The sequence below is a fragment of the Anopheles darlingi genome, chromosome 3, assembly GCF_943734745.1.
Source record: "Anopheles darlingi chromosome 3, idAnoDarlMG_H_01, whole genome shotgun sequence".
NCBI lineage: Eukaryota > Metazoa > Arthropoda > Insecta > Diptera > Culicidae > Anopheles > Anopheles darlingi.
In genome coordinates, this window is record NC_064875.1 from 6,922,784 (window position 1) to 6,937,005 (window position 14,222).

Below are 14,222 nucleotides of genomic sequence, written 5' to 3' on the forward strand. Positions count from 1 at the left end.
GTGCCAACCAGCCAGCCAGCCAGTTAGCCAGCCAAACCCGATAGCCTTCCTTCGCTCGATTGCTCGATGACCCTCTTTTGTTGCGACACCGGACCGGACCGGAACGCTAGAACAAGATCCGGCTGGACCTTGCTACCGGTCCGTAAAGGGAGTGACATTTTGCCAAGCAAAATCGGGTGCCGAGAACGAGGTACGGAACGGAGTTCGGTCTAAGCCTGTACTAAGGTCAACTGCTGACCTTCACAGTCGGTGGAGTGCCAGCATGTCTGCATTTGCATGGCCTCCCGGTAGGTGCGGCGTGGCAGGTTGGCTGCTTGAAGGCCATTTTTTGCCGCATTTTGTCCGCCTAGACTTGCGGAAGTCAAGCGGAAAATTTGGGTTTATTTTTGGACAACCGTGTTCGGACCGTATTAGAAGACCTTTTCCTCCTTCTTCTGCCTTCTTAGGCGATAACCCCCCGATGGTCCGATGAATGAAAATAAATTTGAAAGGGTATTGTTTTTTTTGTATCAAACTCTACAACACTCATTCTGAAACAATAGTATTGAACAATTTTTGGAGCCGCGTGAAGGGAGTTCATAAGGGAGTGCTTCAGGAGCTGCCCATAAGCTTTAATTTTCCATAAAAGTAGTCAATGGGTAATAAGACCCTTGCTACTGCAATATTTAAAGATATCCCTATCCAGGTGTATGTTTTTGTGGGGAGCTAGTAGAAGTGTTTATTATTTGAAAGCTGCATTCCAATCCACTTTTAAAGGACTGCGTCCTCTTTTTTTATCAAATCGTTGGATATAGTCGATCATTTTGTGGTGTGGAAAAAATTGCAAAACAAATACCATGAACCAAAGAGACCGAGATACAACCGAAAAAGAGTGAAAGAGAGCAACACAAGACAATCCGTAGTACAACACCAAAACATTAGGGAGCTTCTACTTTGCTTTGTAACATCTGGATCGAAGGCTTCGCTGCTCATCGATTCCTCGATTAATGTGCCATATCCCGGTGTCCCTCGCATCACGAACAGATCACGCACCAAGCCTCTGGTAGCACAACTAGCAAACCTCTGTGCCTCTGTGTTCAACTATTGCTGTAAGTAAACTCGAAACAGCAACTTCTGCACACTTGATCTTTCTCTTCTTTAGCACACAACGCCTCACACACGCACAGAAACACACACACACACTGTTGGTCCGATTTTGACAGGTCACACGGCACCACACCCCGGGGTCCACACACTAGCGAGTGAGCAGCAATAGCAGCACGGCACAGAGCACGAGGCGCGCTGCAGAGAGGCTGCAGCAAAAACGGCCGCGAAAACTCCACTCTCCACGTCCTCTGCTTTCCCGGGCCCGAAGCTCACATTCCCTGCCTGCCACCCCTCATCCGCTAGGACACGCGCACACACACGCACACACGTACACACCGTCACACACTAACGTAGCGCGAAAGAGAGCGAGAGCGAGCGAGCGAGCGAGGGAGAGTGAGTGAGTGTGTATGTTTCCAGGAGCGCTTACTCATCCTAAACTCTCGCTCTCGAGATCTGGCTTTCCGCTTTCCTCGTGCCAGGACACGCGTGACCAAACCGAATTTCCCGGGACCCGGGTGTGCGTAACACACTTTCAACGGCTGAAAATGCTCGAATCCGCTTGCACGAGGCCCCACCCTCGGAAATCAGCATTCGAACACTACACACGCTCCACCACTTTCTCGGGGAGCTCGTTCCTCTCCTCCAGGGGCGCAACTTCTGCCGATGCAGTATCGTCACTCGCGTACTCGGTCCAACACCCAAACGCGACCACAACCACCATTTGACAGCTCTTTCCAGGGTATGCCAGACGAGTTTTGCATGTGCAAAAGGTAGGTGAGAGCAGAGGGTAAAACGGTACGTCAAAGTCCACCACGTAGAAACAGATGAAAAATACACTCAAACCTTCGCACAGTCACAAGAACCCACACCACCGGGCTGGGGCGCTTTGGGCTGTCGAGAGTGGTGAGAGAGAGACTTGGCCGTGATTTGTCACGTACGTACGAAATGAAGGCGGCACACTATTGTGACCGGACGACACAAGGCACCATTGAGGCGACACCACGCGGATTATGATTCACTTTTTCGGAACTCCTCTCCAACTGCTCGGGAGTTTACATCGATAGGCACACCATTCGATAGCGGACGGTGCTTGTCTTCACTGCCAACCTACCGAATTCGATTTGACGGATGAAAGGGATGACCGGGGACGTTCACTACGCCACTAGCGAAGCACACAGGGGCCAAAAGAGCACACAATACCGCAGCAGTGGCCAAGGATGGCTAGGAATACAGCTTGTGCGGGTGTCAGTTAATCTGAATCCGACTGACAAACTGATTGACTGAATGACTGAATGACTGACTGACTGACTGACTGACTGGATGGCTAGCTAAGCGTTTGAGCCTGTGTCCTGTGTATTGACAACTGCCCCGAGACTGTGTCGCTGAGAGACTGCCAATGGTGGAAGCTTTTGCAATACTCTTTACGCCAGGATTGCGAACATACTTTTGCACTTCACGCTCATGCTGCTGCTGGTAGTTGTGGTAGTGGTGATGATGGTGTGCGTCAGTGAGCAAGAGTCACGAGGCGCGACTTCCAAATGTATGACGTGAATCGCGCTCGAGAGAAAGAGAGCTCGAGTAGAAGAGAAAATACACACACACACATACATACACTCTAGGAACACCGGGAAAGGATATGTCAACTCGCGGACGCTTAGTTGTGTAACCGGACGCCGGGTGGCGCCACCGTTCTGGCGCGCTCTCTGTGCCTGTTGTGTGGCCAAGTAGTAATAACATCTCTCTGCGCAGTAGCACTCACCGATGAGATGGGGGATTGCCTGGAGAGAGCGAGAGCCGTACTCGCTGAAAGCTTTCTTGACGGTTAACGTTTCGCTCTCACTCTCTAGGACTCCCGGTCCTTAGAACACAGCACAGCTGTCCAAGTACTGCTCCCAACAAACCTCAACTGTCAGTTTCAATCGTGAGCTCCGGAACTACGTCACCAACTTCATCCATGTGTTGGTGCTGCTATCAGCTAGAGGGGGGAAGGTAGCAAATGGAATCACGTCGATATAGGGAAGAACACATCAGTACTCCCAGAAGGATGTGTGGATGTCTCGACATCAATGTCTGACTATTAACATGCTCTATCCTGTCCGACATACCGCGGCAACGATATTTTGCAGACAAGTCTACAACTGATAGAGCACCTACACCGTTCAGGCAGAGCAATTCTCTTAGTACGATGAAATAAACGACTGCTCTTGAAGTCACCGAACGTCGAACATACGATCATAAGTGGAGTGTACGATATTTAGAAAAGGAAAATAAGTTCCACAACAATCCAAAGAACTCGCTGCTAAATTTATACCAGTATCTCCAGCTGACTGAAAATGAGATAGTGATGCCCCCCCGTGCGGTTCAGGCACATTTCATCCATTAAATGATTGAAACACTTCCACAACAAACGACTCAAGAAAAATGCGCACGTGAATTGCGCCCCTTCAAGTACCGTGGAACACAATCGCATCCTCCGCAACCGCCTACACGCTACTGTTTTACACGACTTTTATGCCCTCGAATGGCATGCGGAAGATGCGTTTAAAATTCCACACATTCCACGGCCCATCTCCAGGTGGTGTATAGATGGAAAGCAGCAAAAAAAAAAGACAACTACTTCAAATTTATAGGCTCAAGTTTCGCCATCAAACTTCTGTTATCTCCCATTCACCACACACATACACACCCCCGCAAACCATTACCACAAACGGTGCTTCTCTTGTTGTTTGCCGTTTCATAATGACCTTTCTTCTCCCGTGCACTACGAACGCCAACACGTGCGTCACGCTTCTTAAGTTGATAATTTGTGTGTCGAATATGATGGTGTGTATTTGGTACGGTTGTGGAATGTATAGCATATGCTCGAAAAACGGTGCATCAAGGGAATGTGACGACTGATGTATTTGGTATTTGCTCCGGGGCATAAATCAAACAACTGGCGTCTCGACCGGGGGGCTCTGCTGCCGCGCGATGATGAATGCCCATCGCACGCATGTACGGTGTCGTCTTCACGTGCCGCAAGATGATAATCTGATTTAAATGAAACACCGGAGCGAACCGTGGCAACACGGCATTCCACAACCCCTTTATACTGCTGGCTGGCAATGAAAAAGGCATTATGCATCGCGGCACAGAAGCACTGAGAACATCAACGTTTTGCAACAATATGGCACTTCCTCCAGAGTATAAGGTATCCCTTCGTGCGCACACTGCCTTAACGATGACAATACACAAATATACTGATGATCTTTCGATGACGAGATGTGCGTACTCTTGAATTCGTCATCTCCTCCCAAGAAGACATAGGCGCGTGATAATTGTGCTGTCAATACCTCTGAGAATCCTATCAAACATGGATTGACATCGAAAGTTTGGCGTCTCCAGCTCCCCTCACCCTAGCGCTAGTCGAACCGGCACAGGTCACGAAGCGCCGAAAGGACTCCCTGGCGCATTTGGCACTCGGGCACTGACCAACTGCGAGACGCAAAGTTTTTTAATCAAACGACTTTATAGCCAAACTTTGGTTTGCTCGCACCGGCAGCCAGCCAGCCAGCCAGACAGACCGGCCAGGACTGCTAAAACAATTGCGTTTTAGCCGAAATGCCCAGCGCGCATTCGACCGAACCGGGACCTACCCAGCTATCCTGCTTCCCTTCCCCCCCTTTTCCCACTTCGGTGTCGCGTAAAGTTCGCAAAGCAACCAACAGAAGGTTTTGTCTTTCGTTCGCTTCTTTTTCCACTCTTTCTGTTTTTTTTTTTTGTTTGCTTCGTATTTTCCGAAGACAAAAACTAAGCAAACTAACTGTCATAGACCTCTCCGGCCCGGATATGCCCGGATGTAGTAGACACGGAGACGAAGAAACACTTAAAAAGTACTGGAAACAAACTATTTTCCCATCCGATTTGCGTTGCTCAGCTCAGGCTCTGGTCGCGCTCTGGTCGCGCTGCCGGTGCTGCCGGTTCAACTTTTAATTCTGTTGCCGGAGAACCTTTCACGCTGCAATGCTATGTGCGCTGTATACACCCCGGGTTGGCGGCCAGTTGACCATTTGGATTCATTCCGTGAGCTTTGCTTTTTCTACACTCGAAGCAAGCAGCCGAGCACGGTCGACGACTGGAGGAATGTAATTATGCACATACCGAAGCATTACAATGTTGCTACAGGAACAAGCATCGTTGCCTCTGCCCATGGCCCCTACCACCGATCAGTTTGGTAAACATTACTTGAGACAATTAGTCAAATTATGTAGAACCGAACTCAACCAACGGACCCCACCCGGAGTTTATGCAAAACTTCCATCATTCCATTTCGAAAGCATTTTTCAAAGCGAACACCCTTGGCACTCTGAGTTTATTAGAATTTGCCTGGAGCGGGGGAGAAAGGGAAGGAGCACATTATGCTGCAGAGGATGTAAACTTTTCTCCAACCCACCACCTCCAGTGTCCCCTTGTGACTGGTGGCCAGGGCAACAAAGAAATGATCGAGGTAAGTTTTACGAGCAACCAGGCGCCTCCATCGGACAAACAATTTCGGTTCGGTTCGGTTGTCGCCATTTAACAGCATACAACTGTGTCCCGGTGTTGCTGCTCCTTCTCGAGTGACAGATTGAAGAATAAGTTGTTAATGGAAAACTACATACCCTCGGCCCAAAAAGGACCAGACACTTAAAGCCAGAAACAATCGCGGTGGCCGCACAATGGACGGATATAGACCGGATTGGTCGCTGTGTTAACACTCACCTGAAACGGGAAAGAGAAGAAAGAAAAAAAAAACGATACGCATTTAGCACGGGGATTAAGTAAAAGCATCAACCGAAACGACCGGGCAATTGCGGACTAATGAATGGTGTTCATTTTATTCGCATTCGCCGCGTGCCAGGAACGGGATCGGTGTGTTCCAGGCCGACCGACCGACCGGCGCGTGGTGTGGTGGGCGGTCTCTGGCCTGTCGTCTTGTGCACATAAAAGCGCCCACCGTCTGCCGGCAGCGGCGGCGGCTGCGGCGTGAAGAGATACATAAAATCGAACATTCAATGTGAGAGTCGCGTTCGTCACCGCAGTGCCCTCTACCTTTGCCCACTCTGGCTACACTCGTAATCCGTAATAGATAGGCGATAAAGTTTCATCGAGCGCGTCCGTCTGCTGCTGTGCGTCTGCAGAAAGAGAAGTCATCGTCGCTTCGCTCCGTGTTACCGACGAGAGACGAGCCAGATTCCCATGAAGCACGGAGTCGAGGCAGCGAAGCATAAAAATGATTTCATTCCGTTGGTCCAAAACTCGAACTGCCGTGTCACGAAAACGAGATGCGCGCGTGGACAGCGGGTTCAGCATAAACGACAGGTGAATGTGTTTGACATTTTCCTAAAGAATTATCTTATTTATTAAGAAGTAGCCCCGTCAAAACATGTTATTGATTCAATTTCATTCGGATGACAGCAGCACTGATCATAGCAACAGTAACACACACGGTGATGTCGGATGATAATCATCATCATCATCATCATCATCATCATCGATATGGTATCTCTTGCGCTCCTCAAACACAGCATAGTGAGCGCGCTACCTGTGAAATGATTTTGCCATAAAATCAAAGCCCCACACACCACCAGCGGCCATATCCCGTGGACTCGGAGGAGGGTCCACACAAAAAATATGTTTTTCTCGCCGCGAAAGCCGCCGCGAGACCTGACCTGGCAGGACCGCCGTTATGGTCATGGCACCACCGGACAGATTATGACATGTATTTGGATCATAAATTATCGTTTATGGCGCGTACGTGGTCATTTCCACGGTTCACAACGGGGAACCCCGAGTGAGTGTCCCTTGGTCGGTGGTTGCGACGGCACCACCAAGTCAAGTCAAGCCCTAACGTCCTTCTTTCCAGCTCCTCCCCTCTTCGGGACGATGAAAAAAAAATGAACGAGGACCAAAAAACATACACCTTCACTCACGTCTTGATGGCCACACCAACCACGATGATGATGATGATGATGATCATGGTGTAACTGCCACAAGCTGCTACCAGGTAGGCTAGAGAGGGGTGGGGGGGGGGGTGAAGTGTCCTTGAAACCCACCCTCCCACGCAAACGGCGGACGAATGTAAATCGAACGACGGAATGAAGTGGTGCGTCCATTCTACGAATACGTAATTCGCAAAGCGCCTCCGGCAGTCGTACGCGTTTGAATTAGGGAATTTGAATTTCAACCCTCCCCCTTCCTCTTCCTTCTGCGTTTTCTCTTCCTCCTGCCTTCCATCCTCAGACGCTGGGCCCCGAAATACCCAGAAAAGATGGCGGTGAGTAATCGAATGATACCGATGGTAGGGAGGGCGGACCGTGCCGGCAGGAAGAAGACGTCGTTCAATAAATTTCTTCTGAACAGAAAAAAAATCCTCTCACTCTACCGTTCACCAATTAGCTCGTCTTGGCTTCTCGGCGCGACTCGGCGCGAAAGAAAGAACCGCGTCGAACCGGTGTCCGGGAGTCACGGCCAGTAAGATGTGGCCCCATTTGGTGGAACCATCAGAGCCAACATTCCCGGCAACTCGCTGGAAAGGTGGTACGGTAAGTTTTAGCCTTTTTAGCACGTTTGACCGAAGCGTCGCATCTCGTTCGGCATCGCGAAGCATTCCAGCAGCAGCCGTCCTTCGCGCGGTGGCGCCACCGAGAGTGGCTTGATTTTTGGTGCATCACGTACACACACTACACCCCTCCCCTCTTCGGACCATCACCCACCACCGCAAATGAGTGCGGGCGGTACGTCGACCCCCGAGAGACCAATGATGACGATCAGAATGGTAATGGATACGGCGGGCGGGCGGGCTGCCGCTGCATTCCAATGGCGCATGGTCCATCCATCCGCAGCAGACACAAACCCGGAGCCAGCAGCCGTCCCGGGAGCGGGCATTCCGTTTTATTGTCCAGGTGCTGTGCCCTCCTGCCCGTTGCCATCGAAAATGGAAATTAAATGAAGAGCCTTTGGCCGCCCCATGTCCTGGAGTGGGCCCAAATCAGTGCCAATGGAATGTGTCAAGGCAGACCAAGCGTTCATGCGATAAGACAGCAGTGGAGGCAGCAGCACTGGTGGCACCAGTCGCCCGTCGTCAGCAGGGCTTTTTGATGCCAAAAACGTGACACACCTTGGGCGCGCCAACAATGAAGGAAGTGGGCGAGAGAGTTGCTTTGAAGGTGTGGGCTTTCGAGGCCTTTCGAGTGGGTTTGGTGGATTGCTTGCAGGCTCAGGAACTATCAGGCTAGTAAGAGAGCTAGAAGATTACGCCATTTGCGAGGATAAAACAAGGAGCGAACGGAACGCATAAAAGCTGTTGCTGTGCCAGAAAGAAAAGGCGACAGCCAATGAGTTACCCAGCAAAAGCAGGTCACTGAGAGGCTTTTAGTTAATATTTAATAGTAACATGTTTAAGCAAAATGATGAATCTGATATAACATAGAAAACAAGCAACCACAAGTCGTTGATATTAAATGACGTATATTTTTATGGATTTTACTATTAATTTATGATATTTTGACGCCCACAGCTATCATATTTTCTACTTCAAAATGTTTTCAAAAATGTTAAATTCAAAATTTTGAAGCCCATTCCAGGATTATCTGAGGGAAGAATACCAATTTTGTCTCAGATAGTTCACTATCGTGCCAAACTTTCTTCCAGAAAGCATGTTTCGGCTGTTTACATATTAAAAACAAAGCATCCCCTAATTTATTTCAAATGTTTTAGAATTAAATGGGCCCCTTATAAAAATTAATCAATGTTTCGTCGACAAAAGAAAAAAAGAAAGGTTACGAAAAGTGACCTTTTTTTTTAATGCGAATCAACGTAAGCCGTCGCTTAATGCACCTGGCATTACAACGGAATCCTCGCTAAACACCGATCCAAGGATACTGGGTTTTCAACGACGAATTCCCACTTCACAACCGCGCGATGGTGGAAGCTACGGTAAAGGGAAAGAAAAATGGAAAGAAGAAGAAAAAGTGAGACGAAAACGGATAACCGCTGCCTCTACCCTTGAATAGAACCACCACCAGCGAGAAAGCAGCAGGACCGTAACAACGAGAGGCGAACACGGTGCATGCAAAGGCCCGGAGGAACCAGGCCATCGAACGCTGGCCCGGAAGTGCCGGCCTGGCGCATCTGGTGGACGCAGAGCAGAGCAGGGCCGGGCGGAAAAGCGCGGCAATTCAAACACGCTCACGAATACTAATATTTGTGCGGAAAATTAAGTCCCCAGAAGCACCCTAGTGCCCCTTCCCCCCGCTTCCTGGTCTGGACACTGCAGCTAACCGGCGGGGTCTAAGCTTGGCAAATGCAGCAGCACCAGCACCAGCAGCAGCTGCCACACTGCGTGGAACGAGAAACCGAAAAAAGAGGAAAAAGAGAAAAAAAGGTCCACACAAAACGGGAACGGTGAAATGATAAATTCATTTTCCTTATGCCTGCGGGACATTGCGGCCTGCACCGGGCTGCTGCAGAACGACCAACACACGCCACCGTGGCCACCTTCCTTCTTCCCACAGGCGGTCGTCGTCGTCGGCGTCGCGCAAATCCGAGAAGCGGTCGAACGATAAGCGGTCCTCTCGCAAGGAGATGTGCGCCACACCCGCGACGTGGGAAGGAAACGCAACGAAAGCGGCTTTCTGGCTTCCCACCCCCACTCTATCCCCACTCCCCTTCGCTTTCAATGCTCTATACCCTATATCCTCTGCGGTAACCGGAGCAGGAGCAGGAGCAGGAGCAGAGCCGAGCGGACGATTCGCTGTATGCGAAATCGGATATCTTTCACCCGCTTCGCATCCGGTTCCGTTTTGGCAAATAAATAAATCGAAGAATGGTTTCGGCAAACAGACCCGGAACGATCGTCTCTGTCTACCCGGGTGCCCGCGTGTTGGAGGGAATTCACCGTTTTTTTATTTTTTCGTTGTATAAGTATGTGAACCACTCCCGTGGGTCGATTCGATCTCGTCCGGGGCCAACCATATTTTCCCAACAATTTGTTTCTCGGTTTCCATTTTTGATTTGGCTTTTCCGGAGGGACGGTGGCCGGGATTCTTGGCCACGATCTGCGTGAGTGTGTGCGATCGCCTTTTGAATAACGTGTGCGCGCGCCCAGCAAGGTACACTTTACAATCGACCGAGCGAATGGTAAACGGTGCAAAAGGATTTGCAGCATTGTGCTCTCTCATACATAGATACAGCTACTACGGGGCTGGTGCTGCTTAGCGAAATATGCTGCAAGTGAACCTTCTTCAATGCGAACATTCAATTCGATTACTAGCTTTTCCCTCGGCCAGTTGGCGTGGAAAACACACACAACAGAACCGAAAGAGTGGAAAAAAATTGCTTTTTTTTAGTGGCCACACACCTTTTTACGGTTTGCCTGGAACAGCCACATCTGGTGGTTCAAAAGAAAACCTTTTCGCGTTCATCGTTTCCAGCTCAACGCAACCGATCGACCCAGTAGACGGGCACCTGCAGCGAGCATTCTCACACACATCAGACGACCCACTCCCGGGGGCAGTGGCGCAAAGTTGAAAATCTGTGAAAATCCCTTCAAGAGAATGCAAGTCCTGAACTAGCGAGCGCAAGGCAATCGACGCCATTTGGTCATTGGTCTGACCGGTACACGAGCACCGGGAATAAAAAACCGAAAAAAACTTCGAATGAAAACAATCTGCGATAAACGCAACACGGAAAAAACGGAATGCTCCAGGGAATAGGAATTGCGGACTCGTATTTCGCAATCGGCTGGTATCGATTGTGTAGCATTTGTGGTTCCGGTTTCCGATGGCACCGTCGTGCGAGCCCCGGGTGTTGCAAGTGCAAGTCCTTATATCGGTGCATGGTACAACAAAGTTGAAGCAAGCAACAAAGTGTGCTGATGGTGATGCGAGACCTTTCCCACTTTTTGCTCATGACACAGTATCGAATGCTCGCCCGTAGGGGGGAATAACGATGTCATGAGGTGATGATAGTAGCTTTGGGACGCGTCTCCACAGTCAGTAGACGGATAGTGCTACAGCCAAGCAGGAATAGGAACGCCTCTCAAAGCGGGAAAAGGGTTTTCAACCAAGGGAAAAAACTATGGAAGTCACACATACCTTCAGCTGGTCGGTCACTAGAACCTTTTCTTAATTTCACAAATAAAAGATTCATTGCTTACAACACACTCTTAATATGCACTAGGTCCACATTCCCACTCGATGCCACTCTTACTTAGTGAAAAATTGTGAATTTTCTAATATTGAACCACCAAAACGATAAAGAAACGCGCGGTGCATCCACACAACCGGATTGCAAATTTGTAACTGACTGAATCTTTTTCCGTGTTGCACAGCTCACAGGTTACTATGTTTATTGCTTCAGGTCGCTCAAGACCTTCTATTTTCAATTGAACCTAAACCGGAATAAAAGAAGAGGCATTTGAATTCAGACTACTATGTTTTGCAGTCTTTCATTCAATATTTCTAGACATGCGCTTACCAGCTGCTCACAAAATCGATCTATCTTTTTTGTTTAGATGAAAAACAGTAAAACTATTAAAACATTAATCTATCCTTCTATTTTATTTAACGCTTCTTGCATTATCGAATCATCTTCATATTTATAATGAAAAATGAATGCTTTATGAAGACGAATTTCCAGCGACAGCCCACGACACTGGCCGAAATGGTCTAATAAATCGATGGTCCTGCATGATAAAAGAGGGATTAAAATAGATCTTCTGTTCCGGGCGCTCTGTGGACTCTTCTGCGCTTACAACCGAACTGCATTCCATCCAAAGGCGGTACATCAATTAACCGGCTATTTCGTTGGATAAAACATTTACTATATCATCCAGACACCAAACGACTTGAGACCAAGAGAACGGGAAGCAAAAGTTAGCCAAACCAAACGATGCCAGTGACGACAACGACGACAAGATGTTATCAGCGCATTTGGTCGTCGGTCCTCCCCGGAGTTGGCGGCGAGTGACTAGAAATCCTGTGTCTACTCCAACAAAGTCCATCTGTCCCAACCTCCCTCCCCCCCCTTCTTTTACCACCCTACCAAGACAGTCCTTCCGCCATCATCAGCCTGTTAAGCCGGTGCACAGCGCGAATGGCACGAAAACGAAACGAACCAAGAAATTACCAAATGAATTATTTATTTACTTAAGTCCGAAAGGAAAACCCAACGTCAGTACCGCTCTGCTGCTGGCGTGCCGGACGACTAGGAAAAGGTATCATCGGACACATCCGCCATCACCGGGCTCCACGTCCTTTCCTCCTTTCATACACCTTTGGGAGGAACCGTCGGCCAAAGTCATACACGAAGCGAAGCAAAGAGATAAAGCTGTGCCGAGGATGGACTCGGTAGCAAAGGGACTGCAGTCTGAAGGTTTGATACTACTACTGCTGCTGCTGCCGGTTTTATCGGTTGAAACATCGAAAAATTGGAGTAATCACTAGCTGCTGGTGCTGGTGATGATAGTGATACTAGCACCGACCACACCCCACCACCACCTGTCTTTCCTGCTGCTGCCTGGCCAGTTGCCAGGAGAAACCTGCTTTCGCTAAACGTGCCGAGCAGCTAGAGGAGCTTTCGATTGTCGGTCTGGATGATGCTACTACCTCGGAACCATGGAACGATGTCCGCACCAGTCGTCTGCACTCGATGCGGTGTGAACAGCGTGAAGTAGCAGCAGCAGAAGAAGAAGAAGAAGCACGAAAAGCATAAGAACCCATGTATTGGCCTGCTATAGCTACTACAACCAAGGGGTACTACGACGACGACACAAGAGGAGTCGAAGAAAGGAGCATCATTTGAATTCAATCTAAGACATCAGAATTCAGTTTGCCCGCTGTATCGTCGCTTCCATCGCACACACCCCCAGTACAGCGTGTGGGTGTGTGTGTATGTGTGTGGCCAGAACGTGGAGGGTGGAGGGTTAAGGATGCTCCTGGGAGCAGAAAGGTTGATTCTTCATCAGCATGCACCATGTAAAAACGGGCAAGATAAGCGAAATGAAGGCATACAATATTTATTAGTCTCAGGCTCTGCACTGTTCGCCTTTCAGCACCAAGGTGTGTGTGTGGCCGAGGGGTCTGGGGACTAGGATAGGACGATCGCTCGTACCCCCCGAGTCACGCTGTTGAAGTCGGTATAAGAAGATTCGGTTTGTGAAACGACATCCACGGACAGCGAAGTTCCGGTTGACCAGAGCTAACGCTTAACGTGTGACGAGAACCAGAGACTTCGTCGACAGTGTGAGGTTGTTCCTCCACCAGAGGTAGTCCAAGAGAGTCGTCGCACATTGCGACGACAACGACGATGGCGACGACGTCGATGGCAAAAGTAGTAGCTTTTTTTTCCCATCGGCACTCCGACGGTAGATTGGGTGCTGCCCAAGGATCTGACGAGCTGATGATGGGCACGTATGTACCATTATTGAGCTATTCCCACACACACACACAGACACTGACACAGTATGAAGCTTATACAGTGTGAGGCAATCGAATAGAAAATGCTATGTTTCCGCAATGAGCACCTCCCTCCCCCCTCCCTCGGATGCTTCTACGCTCTCAATCTCTCTGTGAATGTCTCACCAGGTCCTATAGGACCGGGACCAGATGAGATGATAATGTAAAACAAACTATTCTCTTCCGTGCAGGAAGCGGCCATCGGCCTGGTAATCGATTGCACAGGTGTTTTCTCTCCAGGCATGGGACGACGATAGTTTGACGGTGATCGAACGAGTCTCCCAGTACGAGTCCAGATCCAGTACAACCACATGCCACGCATGCATTCGTCCTCAGTTTTCCATAGTGGAGCATTTTATATCGAGTAGCTGAAGAATGGTGTCGTCGTCAACATGGCGTTGATTTAAAATGGTATAACGCCTGGCGCGCCCTTCAAGGGGAATATCTATTGGCATTCATTTCCCAACTCGTGCACTGGAGAATCTCATTTCAAAAGCAATCTCCAGTCCCAAATGAAGCACCGACTAGAAGCGGCACCCACGGGCCCGTTTCGTTGTCCCGTTTTAATTGGAAAATGAACCTTTAACGGTGAGATATGGCCAGCCCGCATTTAGTCCCCGTCAAATTAGCGCAGATCACTGGCTGCCCGGCGGGGCGGCG

General features: G+C 49.3%; 1 protein-coding gene across 3 annotated transcripts in view; it reads right to left on the bottom strand.

The window, feature by feature from the left end:
• Window positions 1–14,222, bottom strand: part of LOC125953941 (atypical protein kinase C) — a 114,468-nt gene that overhangs the window by 86,855 nt on the left and 13,391 nt on the right. The window contains exon 1 of one of the 3 annotated variants that reach the window (XM_049683817.1): window positions 2,198–2,712. The exons of 1 other annotated variant lie outside the window; for it this stretch is intronic. The gene's annotated coding sequence lies outside the window, so the exon portion shown is untranslated. Of the gene's footprint in view, window positions 1–1,180; window positions 1,351–2,197; window positions 2,713–14,222 lie in introns of those variants that run through there. One more of the 3 variants, XM_049683818.1, reaches the window with a different exon arrangement.